Source organism: Oncorhynchus nerka, linkage group LG6, assembly GCF_034236695.1.
Source record: "Oncorhynchus nerka isolate Pitt River linkage group LG6, Oner_Uvic_2.0, whole genome shotgun sequence".
In the NCBI taxonomy this organism is placed as follows: Eukaryota; Metazoa; Chordata; class Actinopteri; order Salmoniformes; family Salmonidae; genus Oncorhynchus; species Oncorhynchus nerka.
In genome coordinates this window covers 82,936,224-82,951,852 of record NC_088401.1, presented here as the reverse complement: position 1 = coordinate 82,951,852, position 15,629 = coordinate 82,936,224, and the positions used below count along the sequence as shown (strand labels likewise).

General features: G+C 45.1%; 1 protein-coding gene across 1 annotated transcript in view; it reads left to right on the top strand.

Annotated features, from left to right (window-relative positions):
* The first annotated feature begins 3,102 nt into the window (after window positions 1-3,102).
* LOC115116888 (proton-coupled amino acid transporter 1-like) overlaps window positions 3,103-15,629 on the top strand; it is a 46,386-nt gene continuing 33,859 nt past the window's right edge. Inside the window, exons 1-2 of the mRNA XM_065019950.1 lie at window positions 3,103-3,508; window positions 8,563-8,646. The gene's annotated coding sequence lies outside the window, so the exon portion shown is untranslated. The remainder of the gene's footprint in view (window positions 3,509-8,562; window positions 8,647-15,629) is intronic.

The following is a 15,629-nucleotide window of genomic DNA, read 5'->3' as shown; positions in this document are numbered from 1 at the left end:
ATAATTTTTTGGCAAATGTATTACAAATAAAAAAACTGAAATATTCAGACCCTTTACTCAGTACTTTGTTGATGCACCTTTGGCAGCGATAAACAGACTAGAGTCTTCTTGGGTATGACGCTACAAGCTTGGCACGCTACAAGCTTGGGGAATTTCTCCCATTCTTCTCTGCAGATCTTCTCAAGCTCTGTCAGGTTGGATGGGGAACGTCGCTGCACAGCTATTTCCAGGTGTTCGATCAGGTTCAAGTCCGGGCACTGGCTGGGCCACTCAAGGTCATTTAGAGACTGGTCCCGAAGCTACTCCTGCGTTGTCTTGGTTGTGTGCTTAGGGTCGTTGTCCTATTGGAAGGTGAACCTTCGCCCCAGTCTGAGATCCTGAGACCTATGGAGCAGGTTTTCATCAAGGACCTTTCTGTACTTTGCTCCGTTCATCTTTCCCTTGATCCTGACTAATCTCCCAGACCCTGTCGCTGAAAAACAGCTCAGACACGAGACGTATGTGGCAGGGTCTACAGACAATCACGAACTACAAAAGGAAAATTAGCCATGTCGCGGACACCAACGTCTTGCTCCTGGACAAGCTAAACAGCTTCTTCACCCGCTTTGAGGATAACACAGCTCCACCGACACCGGCCCGCTACCAAGGACTGTGGGCTCTCCTCTGTGGCCAATGTGAGTAAGACATTTAAATGTGTTAACCCTCGCTAGGCTGCTGGTCCAGACGGCATCCCTAGCCACGTCCTCAGAGCATGCACAGACCAAGACCAGCTGGTTGGTGTGTTTACGGACATATTCAATCTCTCCCTATCCCAGTCTGCTGTCCCTACATGCTTCAAAACGGCCACAATTGTTCCTGTACCCAAGAATGCAAAACTGAACGAAATTAACTAAATGACTATTGCCCTGTAGCACTCACCTCTGTCATCATGAAGTGCTTTAAGAGACTAGTCAAGGATCAATTCACCTCCATCTTACCTGCCACCCACTTAAATTTGCTTACTTACTTACTTAAATCTTACTGCCCCAATAGGTCCACAGACGATGCAATCGCCATCACACTGCCCTATCCCATGTGGACAAGAGGAATACCTATGTAAGAATGCTGTTCATTGACTATAGCTCAGCATTCAACACCATAATACCCTCAAAGCTCATCATTAAGCTCGAGCGCCTGGGTCTGAACCCCACCCTGTGCAATTGGGTCCTGGACTTCCTGATGGGCCGCCCCCAGGTGGTGAAGGTAGGAAACAACACCTCCACTTCGCTGATCCTCAACACTGGGGCCCCACAAGGGTGCATGCTCAGTCCCCTTCTGTATTCCCGTTCACCCATGACTGCGTGGCCACGCACGCCTCCAATTCAATCATCAAGTTTGCAGACGACACTACAGTGGTAGGCTTGATGACCAACAACGACGAGACAGCCTACAGGGAGGTGAGGGTTTCGGGAGTGTGGTGCCGCGAAAACAACCACTCACTCAACATCAACAAAACAAAGACGATCATGGACATCAGGAAACAGCAGAAGGAGCATCCCCCCATCCACATCGACGGGACAGCGGTGGAGAAGGTAGAAAGTTAAGTTCCTCGGTGTACACATCACTGACAAACTGAAATGGTCCACCCACACAGACAAGGTGAAGGAGGCGCAACAACGCATCACAGGGGGCAAATTACCTGCCCTCCATGACACCTACAGCACCCGATGTCGCAGGAAGGCCAAAAAGATCACCAAGGACAACCACCACCCGAGCCACTGCCTGTCCACCCCGCTATCATCCAGAAGGCGAGGTCAGTACAGGTGCATCAAAGCGGGGACCGAGAGACTGAAAAACAGCTTCTATCTCAAGGCCATCAGACTTTTAAATAGCCATCACTAGCACAGATAGGCTGCAGCCTACATACACAGACTTGAAATCATTGGCCACTTTAATAAATGGAACACTAGTCACTTTAATAATGTTTACATATCTTGCATTACTCATTTCATATGTATATACTGTATTCTATTCTACTGTATCTTAGTCTATGCTCCTCCACATATGCATATATTTTATTTATTTATTTTAACCTTTATTTAACTAGGCAAGTCAATTAAGAACAAATTCTTATTACAATAACGGCCTACACCGGCCAAACCCGCTGCCCTAGGGGGTCCCAATCACGGCCGGTTGTGATACAGCCTGGAATCGAACCAGTGTGTCTATCGTGACGCCTCAAGCACTGAGATGCAGTGCCTTAGACCCATTCCTTACTTAGATTTGTGTGTTTTGGGTACATGTTGTGTAATTGTTAGATTACTTATTAGAAATTGCTGCACTGTTGGAACTATAAGCACAAGCATTTCGCTACAGGTCAACTAGTTCGTTTCCTGTGGATATTTTGTCTCAAGGACAAACCGCACAGACAACCGATAGACTACGTGTAAATATAATTGTATTAAACATTCTGGCCTGTAAGGAACATTTACACGATTTTGCAGGCATTAGTTTCAGGCTGTATATGTATCAAAGCACCGCAATCTCAGCACCAGCTAGCTACTTAACAATGTAACAATAACACATTTTACGGTCGTCATGTTGCTGTTGAGTTCAAGATTTCGCCTCTTTCAAAGCTTGCACCACTAACTAGGTAGTGAATGTGTTGCTGCCGGGCTAGCAACATCAAAGTTAGGGACCATCAACACTTTGCTAGATATTGGTTAAAAGTAACTTGGCATTTTTGAGGCAAAATTCACATGTATAACGTTAGTGGGATGAGAGCACAATTGTACTGACTAATATATTTTTTTCCAGAACAATTAAATTATTTTGGGAGAAGTAATTTTTTCCCCATAGCTACATTGTTGAAGGTAACTTATCCAGTCCCTTAATATGTCACACCGGAATGCGGAAGTTGTTTTATTCTGGAACGTTTTGGAATTCTTTATTTTTTTAGGAATCAGCTACAATTTAACCAAATATGAAACAATGGCCGAGTTCGCGAAAAAGTGACACATGGTGTCACAATATCGATAGATTCTGCCGCAGATTTAAATTGTTCAGATAAACAAACAAAAATAAAGACTAGCCCAGTCTTCTCCATGGGCGAACACGCAGCGCTTACGCTTGTATCAACTTGGCCAATTAAATGTTTGTGGTGATGTTTCACACCAAACAATCGGCATAATTTCAGACTAACGATAATTGACTTAGCTAGTATTGATGGAAATAGATCGTTTGCGTAACAAGACAGCTAGCAAGCTACAAAATCAAAGTATACAACATTTGGTCAGCTGACATGCACCCTCTTCCAAACCATGTGACCAAACGACCTTTGTACCGGTAGTGGTCTTCAAAAAGCTAGCATTAGCAGTTCACTTGTATTTTTACAGAGATCGCCTTTTCCTCTCACGTCAAGTACAATATCGACGTGCATAGTAGGAAAAAATACTGCTCTGCCAAGAGATGCCCCTCTAGCGAACTCCTTTGATGTAACACTACCGAGGCAGGAATCACCGCTTTACAGGTGAGTTCTCGTGAATGAATCGTATATAACTAGCTAGCTAACATTACTTAGACAGGATTGGAGCATGCAAAACAAACTGATGTTTTGTCTACTAACGTTAACCAGCTGGAGGTGATGTAGCTGTAATATGTGATCAAACAACGATGTTGATATAGACTAGCTTGGCTAACAAATACAGCTCCAAACCGAACGGTTTCTAGATGGCTTTGAGACCTTGCAAAAAAAAAAATGTTTTGAAACTGCAGTAAAAGTGTAATAACTGCAGTCGACTGGTATTTTGGACGCAGTAATTGCAGAATGTAATTTTTGGGGGGTAAGTGGATCTAAAGGGCCGTACCTAGCTAACGTTATACCTATAGCTTTTTTGTTGTTGTCAGCTAGTAAATTAAGTGGGTAGTTGTGGGTAAGTAGCTAACTGACAGCTACTGTGCCAAAGCCCTTTCGTAGGTACTTCTGTTAATTAATTCATCAATGAATGTCCTTATTATGTCCAGATAAATGAGTAATGACGTCTGACGAAATACTGGGCCAGTTACTTCAAAATTTTAGGCTAATCCAGGCATGTTTATATTCAGATGTAAAGCAAGGGCTAATGGCATGTCCATGCAGTTTTCAAACAATGTACTGGTAAGTGCTAAAATAGAGGTGTGTTCCTGTCACCAGATCTCAGCTAGGGCGATACAGGCATGTGGAATATTGTGCAAAACAACATTAATTTGATATAACGCCCAGCCCTAGCTGAGATCTGGTGACAGGAACACACCTCTATTTTAGCACTTACCAGTACATTGTTTGAAAACTGCATGGACATGCCATTAGCCCTTGTAGGGACATGCCATTAGCCCTTGTAGGGACATGCCATTAGCCCTTGTAGGGACATGCCATTAGCCCTTGTAGGGACTTGCCATTAGCCCTTGTAGGGACTTGCCATTAGCCCTTGTAGGGACTTGCCATTAGCCCTTGTAGGGACATGTCATTAGCCCTTGTAGGGACATGTCATTAGCCCTTGTAGGGACATGCCATTAGCCCTTGTAGGGACATGTCATTAGCCCTTGTAGGGACATGCCATTAGTAGGGACATGCCATTAGCCCTTGTAGGGACATGTCATTAGCCCTTGTAGGGACATGTCATTAGCCCTTGTAGGGACATGTCATTAGCCCTTGTAGGGACATGTCATTAGCCCTTGTAGGGACATGTCATTAGCCCTTGTAGGGACATGTCATTAGCCCTTGTAGGGACATGTCATTAGCCCTTGATGTTTTTTAATGAGTGTTTATTTCGGCTTGTTCTCATGTTGTGTTTTTGGTCTCGTCTCCTTCACTCCTGTGTTGTGGGCACCTTCTCATTTACACCAGAGATCTGGATATAATGATGTTCACGTCTGCACCCTAACAATGGGAGTCATTGTACCGAAGGCGGGAGGGTAGATGACAAGCCCATAGAAAAGCATTATGCTTATTTTGAGAGCTTTTGGCCTCTTTCTCTCTGTTTACACACGCACTCATCAAGCCCCTCCCCCTGCCACTCACAAAATCAAATCACATTTTATTTGCCACATGCCTCGTCAACAACAGGTGTGTAGACTAACAGTGAAACGCTTACATACTGGTCCTTTTCCAACAGTGCAGAGTTAAAGGTGAACACACAGAAAAAATTATAGGAATAAATCCACAATGAGTAAAGATAACTTGGCTATATACACAGCGTATCAGTACCGAGTCCATAATAACTTGGCCGTATACACAGGGTACCAGTACAGAGTCCATAATAACTTGGCCTTATACACAGGGTACCAGTACAGAGTCCATAATAACTTGGCCGTATACACAGGGTACCAGTACCGAGTCCATAATAACTTGGCCGTATACACAGGGTACCAGTACCGAGTCCATAATAACTTGGCCGTATACACAGGGTACCAGTACCGCGTCCATAATAACTTTGCCGTGTACACAGGGTACCAGTACCGAGTCTATAATAACTTTGTCGTATACACAGGGTACCAGTACCGAGTCCATGTGCATGGGTACTAGGTCATTGAGGTAGATATGTACATATAGGTAGGGATAAAGTGACTAGGCAACAGGATAGATAATAAACAGTAGCGTATGTTGATGATTTCAAAAGAGGTATTGCAAAAATCGTCAACACAGATAGTCCGAGTGGTTAACTAATTTATAACTTATTAATAATGATCTATAGGCCCATGCTGAATCTTTTCAGCCTCCTGTGGGGGAAGAGGCATTTTCAGGGCCTCTTCATGACTGTGTTGCATTGAGCCTTTATTTTCCCCTAACCACCCCTCCCCTAATTGGAGTAAACTAATGGACTACAACTTTTAGGCTTTTACTTCCAGCTTATACATACTATATACATTTTAAGGACACAGTCTATATTCCAATAGTTTGTTTGTTTTTAGGCCCATTCATTCAGCCTCCTTCAACCCCTCCCATCTTATCTCTGAAGACCATCCAGTTTTGATGTATATTTGTCAACTGTGATGTTTCAAAAAGGTTCTGAACCCGTATACATTTTACACAAGTTCTTTTTAATTTAATTACATTTTTAGTCCCACCCTTGAGAAATAATTTTACGGTAATGGAGGAGAAGTCGACCTTTCTACTGATAGCCTTTTTATGTCTCAACTCCTCAAATTACGTGCAGAGTAAACACTACTACAACGGGAGTATCCATGAACATTGATTTTGGGAAATGAATCCTCAGTTTGTCGAGCACAGCATTGAGGTAACACGTACCGCTAGCAGCATTTTAGCCAAAGACTGTTATACTAGCTGTCTAGTCTATTTTTAGAAATGTGCAAAAAGCATAAAGCACAGTTTTTTTATATAAGGATATGGCAACTCGTTCTCATTGTGAGAAATGTGGTAGGCCACTTGATTTCAACATCTGAACAAAGTGGACAGTCTAGTATGCTGTTCAAACAGTCGGAGATAGACAGAAAGGTGGCCATACTTCAACTGTTTAGCCTTGTTAACTCGCAAATAGATCCAAGTTGGTTAAACTTGTAGTCATAGACTGTTCTCTCTGCTACCGCACAGCAACAGTACCGGAGTGCCAAGTCTAGGTCAAAAAGACTTCTTAACAGCTTCTACCCCCCCAAGCCATAAGACTCCTATTACAGCTAATCAAATATCTACCCAGACTATTTGCATCCCCCCCTCTTTATGCAACTGCTACTCTCTGTTTATTATCTTTGCATAGTCACTTTAATTCTACCTACAGTTGAAGTCAGAAGTTTAAATGCACTTAGGTTGGAGTCATTAACTCGTTTTTCAACCACTCCACAAATTTCTTGTTAAAACAAACTATAGTTTTGGCAAGTCAGTTAGACGATCTACTTTGTGCATGACACAAGTAATTGTTCCAACAATTATTTACAGACAGATTATTTCACTGTATCACAATTCCATTGGCTCAAAAGTTTACATACACTAATTTGACTGCCTTTCAACAGCTTGGAAAATTCTCTAAAATTATGTCATGGCTTTAGAAGCTTCTGATAGGCTAATTGACATGATTTGAGTCAATTTGAGGTGTACCTCTGGATGTATTTCAAGGCCTACCTTCCAATTCATTGCCTCTTTGCTTGACATCATGGGAAAATCGTAGACCACCACAAGTCTGGTTCATCCTTGGGAGCAATTTCCAAACGCCTGAAGGTACCACGTTCATCTGTACAAACAATAGTACGCAAGTATAAACACCATGGGACCATGCAGCTGTCATACCACTCAGGAAGGAGACACGTTGTCTCCTAGAGTGTGAATAGTGGTGTGAATAGTGCAAATCAATCCCAGAACAACAGCAAAGGACCTTGTGAAGATGCTGGAGGAAACGGGTACAAAAGTATCTATATCCACAGTAAAACGAGTCCGATATCGACATAACCTGAAAGGCCTCTCAGCAAGGAAGAAGCCACTGCTCCAAAACCGCCATTAAAAAAGCCAGACTACGGTTTGCAACTGCACATGGGGACAAAGATAGTAATTTTTTGAGAAATGTCCTCTGGTCTGATGAAACAAAAATAACTGTTTGGCTATAATGACCATTGTTATGTTTGGAGGAAAAAGGGGGAGACTTGCAAGCCGAAGAACACCATCCCAACCGTGAAGCCCGGGGGTGGCAGCATCATGTTGTGGGGGTGAGGTGCTGCAGGAGTGACTGGTGCACTTCACAATATAGATAGCATAATGAGGGTGGAAAATTATGTGGATATATTGAAGCAACATCTCAAGACATCAGTCAGGAAGTTAATTAACGCTTGGTCGCAAATGGGTCTTCCAAATGGACAATGACCCCAAGCATACTTCCAAAGTTGTGGCAAAATGGATTAAGTACAACAAAGTCAAGGTATTGGAGTGGCCATCACAAAGCTCTGACCTCAATCCTATGGAAAATGTGTGGGCATAACTGAAAAAGCGTGTGCAATCAAGGAGCCTCCACATTGACTCTGTACCGGTACCCCCTGTATATAGCCTCGCTGTTGTTATTTTACTGAAGCTCTTTAATTATTTGTTACTTTTATTTTTTACTTATCTGGTTTATACTGTTCTTTCGTTGTCCAGAAGCCAAAGGCTCAATCCTAGTCATATTAGCAACCTCTGCTAGCTGTTGCTATTATATTCCCCCTCTTTCTAAAATTCTAACAGAGATTTTCATCTCTATTACAACTGCTCGCATTAGGTTAAGAAGGGTGTTTTCCGCGAATTACATTTTGGTAAATGTATGAAAATTAAGTTTTATTAGCGGCTTTATATTGCTGACTGATAACAGGATATGCCTTTTGGTTTGCTGATTGATAACAGGAACTGTCAGACAATAGGCTTGTCATTGTTGCATGTTTCCTTTAAGCTCTTAATGAAAAATGTCTGTTACTTGTAGGCATGCATATTATCAGAGAAGAAGCAAAGCAAGAGGTTTCACTCTCGTCTAAATCTGTCCAAAATACACCTGCTCGTTGAACATCTCATTCCAAAATGATGGGCATTAATATGGAGTTGCCCCCCCCCTTTTTTTCTTTCTGCTATAACAGCCTCCACTCCTCCACTCTTCTGGGAAGGATTTCCACTAGATGTTGGAACACTGCTGTGGGGACTTCCATTCTACTACTCGGGATGTGAGTGTTGCAACCGAGGACAGACTATTTATACACGCTACACACTTCAGCACTCAGCGGTCCTGTTCTGTGAACTTGTATGGCCTACCACTTCGCGGCTGAGCCATTGTTGCTCTTAGACGTTGGGAAGGTGGCATCATATGACAGTGCCTCGTTGAACGTTACTGAGCTCTTCAGTTAGGCCATTCTACTGCCAATGTTTGTCTTTTGAGATTGCATGGCGGTGTGCTCGATTTTATGTACCTGTCAGCAAAGGATGTTGCTGAAATGGCCGAGTCCACTACTTTGCAGGGGTGTTCACATACTTTTGTGTATATGTTGAGCCTAGCCCAGAGCTGAACCTCTAAACTGTCTGTATAACTGAGTCTATAAGGTCCAGTTCTGTGTTTGTATTGCATCATCTGTAGAACTGTGCATTTTCCATGTCAGAAGTGATTTTCTTATTTGCATTTCATCATAACTTGGAACAAAGTAAATAAATACTGACAACATTCAGCAAATTGTATTGCTTCATGACGCCGACAGGTTAGAGGTCAAACGTTTGGATCTATGAATATAGTCTCCTAGCTAAGAAGGTTATCATCTCCTAGCTATGTATCTTCAATGCAAGATCATTTTCTATGTTCCTCCTCTGACAAGGAACAAAAAGAAAAAGAACTGTACTTGATTATCTAAAAATAATAAATATTGATTAGGTTTAATAGCCATTTTTAAAAACTCACTTGACTACTTACTACTTGTCTAAGTTGTTCTTCATCACACATGGTAGCACGTTGTGCTGCTAATAACTTTACTGTCCATCACTCCCCTGAGGGAGGGAACTGATGGATTGGTACGTATGTACATAGGCCTACATATGTTGACAAAGAAATTGGAAGTGAAAACCGAGAGAGACAACAAAATATCAGAAGTCACACTTTTAGGGGAACAGAATGTAGCCAGCCTCGTTGCCTTTTTCAGAACAGGAGAACAGAATGTAGCCAGCCTCATTGCCTTTTTCAGAACAGGAGAACAGAATGTAGCCAGCCTCGTTGCCTTTTTCAGAACAGTAGAACAGAATGTAGCCAGCCTCGTTGCCTTTTTCAGAACAGCAGAACAGAATGTAGCCTGCCTCGTTGCCTTTTTCAGAACAGCAGAACAGAATGTAGCCAGCCTCGTTCCTTTTTCAGAACAGCAGAACAGAATGTAGCCAGCCTCGTTGCCTTTTTCAGAACAGCAGAACAGAATGTAGCCAGCCTCGTTGCCTTTTTCAGAACAGCAGAACAGAATGTAGCCAGCCTCATTGCCTTTTTCAGAACAGCAGAACAGAATGTAGCCAGCCTCATTGCCTTTTTCAGAACAGGAGAACAGAATGTAGCCAGCCTCATTGCCTTTTTCAGAACAGCAGAACAGAATGTAGCCTGCCTCATTGCCTTTTTCAGAACAGCGATGGTCATTTCAAGGTTGTTCAGCAGAGGCAGTCAGCATCTGACTGTTCAGTAATATCATTGAACTAGTTGCTGTCAGCATCTGACTTTGCAGTAGTGTTGCATGGTATACCACTACAATGGTAATATCACGGAACCAAAACGTCATGATGCCAAACATTTTAGAATAGCGTAGTACCGTTTCGTATGATACTACTAACTTTTTCAGCCTCACTGATCTAAAGAACCTGCTGGCGCCTGGTATAATATGTTATTAAAGTCAGTTCGGTTTATGCATTCAGTTGGATTTCAGCAACAGCCTCTAGTCTCTTGTATGTGCCAGTCCAATAATAACCAATTCCCTTACATGCTTCTATCACGTGTGGCAGCTGTACTCAGCCAGCAGGCAGCCACATTCCCTACCAGCCCTCACTCAGGCAGCCACATTCCCTACCAGCCCTCACTCAGGCAGCCACATTCCCTACCAGCCCTCACTCAGGCAGCCACATTCCCTACCAGCCCTCACTCAGGCAGCCACATTCCCTACCAGCCCTCACTCAGGCAGCCACATTCTCTACCAGCCCTCACTCAGGCAGCCACATTCCCTACCAGCCCTCACTCAGGCAGCCACATTCTCTACCAGCCCTCACTCAGGCAGCCACATTCTCTACCAGCCCTCACTCAGGCAGCCACATTCCCTACCAGCCCTCACTCAGGCAGCCACATTCCCTACCAGCCCTCACTCAGGCAGCCACATTCTCTACCAGCCCTCACTCAGGCAGCCACATTCTCTACCAGCCCTCACTCAGGCAGCCACATTCCCTACCAGCCCTCACTCAGGCAGCCACATTCTCTACCAGCCCTCACTCAGGCAGCCACATTCTCTACCAGCCCTCACTCAGGCAGCCACATTCCCTACCAGCCCTCACTCAGGCAGCCACATTCCCTACCAGCCCTCACTCAGGCAGCCACATTCCCTACCAGCCCTCACTCAGGCAGCCACATTCCCTACCAGCCCTCACTCAGGCAGCCACATTCCTACCAGCCCTCACTCAGGCAGCCACATTCCCTACCAGCCCTCACTCAGGCAGCCACATTCCCTACCAGCCCTCACTCAGGCAGCCACATTCTCTACCAGCCCTCACTCAGGCAGCCACATTCCCTACCAGCCCTCACTCAGGCAGCCACATTCCCTACCAGCCCTCACTCAGGCAGCCACATTCCCTACCAGCCCTCACTCAGGCAGCCACATTCTCTACCAGCCCTCACTCAGGCAGCCACATTCCCTACCAGCCCTCACTCCAGCCCATTCCCTACCAGCCCTCACTCAGGCAGCCACATTCCCTACCAGCCCTCACTCAGGCAGCCACATTCCCTACCAGCCCTCACTCAGGCAGCCACATTCCCTACCAGCCCTCACTCAGGCAGCCACATTCCCTACCAGCCCTCACTCAGGCAGCCACATTCCCTACCAGCCCTCACTCAGGCAGCCACATTCCCTACCAGCCCTCACTCAGGCAGCCACATTCCTACCAGCCCTCACTCAGGCAGCCACATTCCCTACCAGCCCTCACTCAGGCAGCCACATTCTCTACCAGCCCTCACTCAGGCAGCCACATTCCCTACCAGCCCTCACTCAGGCAGCCACATTCCCTACCAGCCCTCACTCAGGCAGCCCATTCCCTACCAGCCCTCACTCAGGCAGCCACATTCTCTACCAGCCCTCACTCAGGCAGCCACATTCCCTACCAGCCCTCACTCAGGCAGCCACATTCTCTACCAGCCCTCACTCAGGCAGCCACATTCTCTACCAGCCCTCACTCAGGCAGCCACATTCCCTACCAGCCCTCACTCAGGCAGCCACATTCCCTACCAGCCCTCACTCAGGCAGCCACATTCCCTACCAGCCCTCACTCAGGCAGCCACAGCCCTCACTACCAGCCCTCACTCAGGCAGCCACATTCCCTACCAGCCCTCACTCAGGCAGCCACATTCCCTACCAGCCCTCACTCAGGCAGCCACATTCCCTACCAGCCCTCACTCAGGCAGCCACATTCCCTACCAGCCCTCACTCAGGCAGCCACATTCCCTACCAGCCCTCACTCAGGCAGCCACATTCCCTCAGGCACCAGCCCTCACTCAGGCAGCCACATTCCCTACCAGCCCTCACTCAGGCAGCCACATTCCCTACCAGCCCTCACTCAGGCAGCCACATTCCCTACCAGCCCTCACTCAGGCAGCCACATTCCCTACCAGCCCTCACTCAGGCAGCCACATTCTCTACCAGCCCTCACTCAGGCAGCCACATTCCCTACCAGCCCTCACTCAGGCAGCCACATTCCCTACCAGCCCTCACTCAGGCAGCCACATTCCCTACCAGCCCTCACTCAGGCAGCCACATTCTCTACCAGCCCTCACTCAGGCAGCCACATTCCAGCCCTACCAGCCCTCACTCAGGCAGCCACATTCCCTACCAGCCCTCACTCAGGCAGCCACATTCCCTACCAGCCCTCACTCAGGCAGCCACATTCCCTACCAGCCCTCACTCAGGCAGCCACATCAGGCAGCCCCTACCAGCCCTCACTCAGGCAGCCACATTCCCTACCAGCCCTCACTCAGGCAGCCACATTCTCTACCAGCCCTCACTCAGGCAGCCACATTCCCTACCAGCCCTCACTCAGGCAGCCACATTCTCTACCAGCCCTCACTCAGGCAGCCACATTCCCTACCAGCCCTCACTCAGGCAGCCACATTCCCTACCAGCCCTCACTCAGGCAGCCACATTCCCTACCAGCCCTCACCCAGGCAGCCACATTCTCTACCAGCCCTCACTCAGGCAGCCACATTCCCTACCAGCCCTCACTCAGGCAGCCACATTCTCTACCAGCCCTCACTCAGGCAGCCACATTCCCTACCAGCCCTCACTCAGGCAGCCACATTCTCTACCAGCCCTCACTCAGGCAGCCACATTCCCTACCAGCCCTCAATCAGGCAGCCACATTCTCTACCAGCCCTCACTCAGGCAGCCACATTCTCTACCAGCCCTCACTCAGGCAGCCACATTCTCTACCAGCCCTCACTCAGGCAGCCACATTCTCTACCAGCCCTCACTCAGGCAGCCACATTCTCTACCAGCCCTCACTCAGGCAGCCACATTCTCTACCAGCCCTCACTCAGGCAGCCACATTCTCTACCAGCCCTCACTCAGGCAGCCACATTCCCTACCAGCCCTCACTCAGGCAGCCACATTCCCTACCAGCCCTCACTCAGGCAGCCACATTCCCTACCAGCCCTCACTCAGGCAGCTTTACAGCAAGGAGAACTGCTTGCCTCTACTTAAAATATCAGAGGGACGCAAAACCATCTGTTTGTGGAACGACCCTTATGCCGAAAAGAAAGTGTCTGTGTCTCTCTCCAGTCTACACAACATAAACTCCCAGAAACCATCTCTCATTGGCCATATCTGGTTTACAATCGCATACTTTTCTCAGGGGTTGGAGAGAAAAGGGGAAAAAAAGTAAACCAGATATGGCTTATGAGAGATGGTTTCTGTAAAGGTGGTTCTCGCACACACACACACACACGAGAGGTTTTTGAAAACAGTTGTAGGTAAACCGAGACAGTGGTTGGTGGTGGTCATCTTAGACTGTGAACAGATCTACTTTTGGATATCAGGTAAAGTTTCATACCCAAATAAGGAAATGAGATGATGATGATGATGATGATGAAGCCTAGTATCTGGACTATTAAAAGACATGCTTCCAGGGTAAAAAGAAGATATCTTTTTGTGATCTCGTATAGCATATTCATCATAACATCAATATCATCATCTGACTGGAGAGACACACCACGTATTTTGATTAATCCACATTCAACTCCCAAAGACCAGGGTAAGAAGTTCTTAATTATTTTTGTACTAATCTGCACACTTAAAAATATTTCATGTGTTTTTAAAATATTGAAATATCAAATATCACTCACATTAGGCAGAATAATTATAATAATAGTAATTTCTTGCATTTTTTAAAATTGCTTTTCATTATACAAGAGTGAAGTGCACCAGTGTTTACGTGGTAGCTGGGATGCAGACCCTGATGAGTCTTCTGTTTAAACTGTTTTGTTACATTGGAGCGGCTTTCAGAGTGAGCAATGTTGATACATGTGTATCATTTCAGCAACGTTGATACATGTGTATCATTTCAGCAACGTTGATACATGTGTATCATTTCTGCAACGTTGATACATGTGTATCATTTCTGCAACGTTGATACATGTGTATCATTTCTGCAACGTTGATACATGTGTATCATTTCAGCAACGTTGATACATGTGTATCATTTCTGCAACGTTGATACATGTGTATCATTTCTGCAACGTTGATACATGTGTATCATTTCTGCAACGTTGATACATGTGTATCATTTCTGCAACGTTGATACATGTGTATCATTTCTGCAACGTTGATACATGTGTATCATTTCTGCAACGTTGACACGTGTATCATTTCTGCAACGTTGACACGTGTATCATTTCTGCAACGTTGACACGTGTATCATTTCTGCAACGTTGACACGTGTATCATTTCTGCAACGTTGACACGTGTGTGTCATTTCTGCAACGTTGATACTTGTGTGTCATTTCTGCAACGTTGATACTTGTGTGTCATTTCTGCAACGTTGATACATGTGTGTCATTTCTGCAACGTTGATACATTTGTATCATTTCTGCAACGTTGATACATTTGTATCATTCCTGCAACGTTGATACATGTGTGTCATTCCTGCAACGTTGACACATGTGTGTCATTTCTGCAACGTTGACACATGTGTGTCATTTCTGCAACGTTGACACATGTGTGTCATTTCTGCAACGTTGACACATGTGTGTCATTTCTGCAACGTTGACACATGTGTGTCATTTCTGCAACGTTGATACATTTGTGTCATTCCTGCAATGTTGATACATTTGTATCATTTCTGCAATGTTGATACATGTGTATCATTTCTGCAATGTTGATACATGTGTATCATTTCTGCAACGTTGATACATTTGTATCATTTCTGCAATGTTGATACATGTGTATCATTTCAGCAACGTTGATACATTTGTATCATTTCAGCAACGTTGATACACGTGTATCATTTCAGCAATGTTGATACACGTGTGTCATTTCAGCAACGTTGATACATTTGTATCATTTCAGAAACGTTGATACACGTGTGTCATTTCAGCAACGTTGATACATTTGTATCATCGCCTGTTATAACCAATTGCACAGACCAGTCTGAGTAGACTGAGCCAATCAGCCATTAAATGTAGGATTCTATTATCCACTGACCAGTGTGAAGTTAAATTCAATATGTTGCATTGAGTAAAAGTGTGAATTTCCTTGACCGGTATCGTGATACTTGGACAGGTATCGTTAGTACACTGAACAAAAATATAAAACCCAACATGGAACAATTTCAAAGATTTTATTGAGTTACAGTTCATATAAGGAAATTAAGTCAATTAAAATAAATTCATTAGGCCCTAATGTACAGATTTCACATCACTGGGAATAGAGATATGCATCTG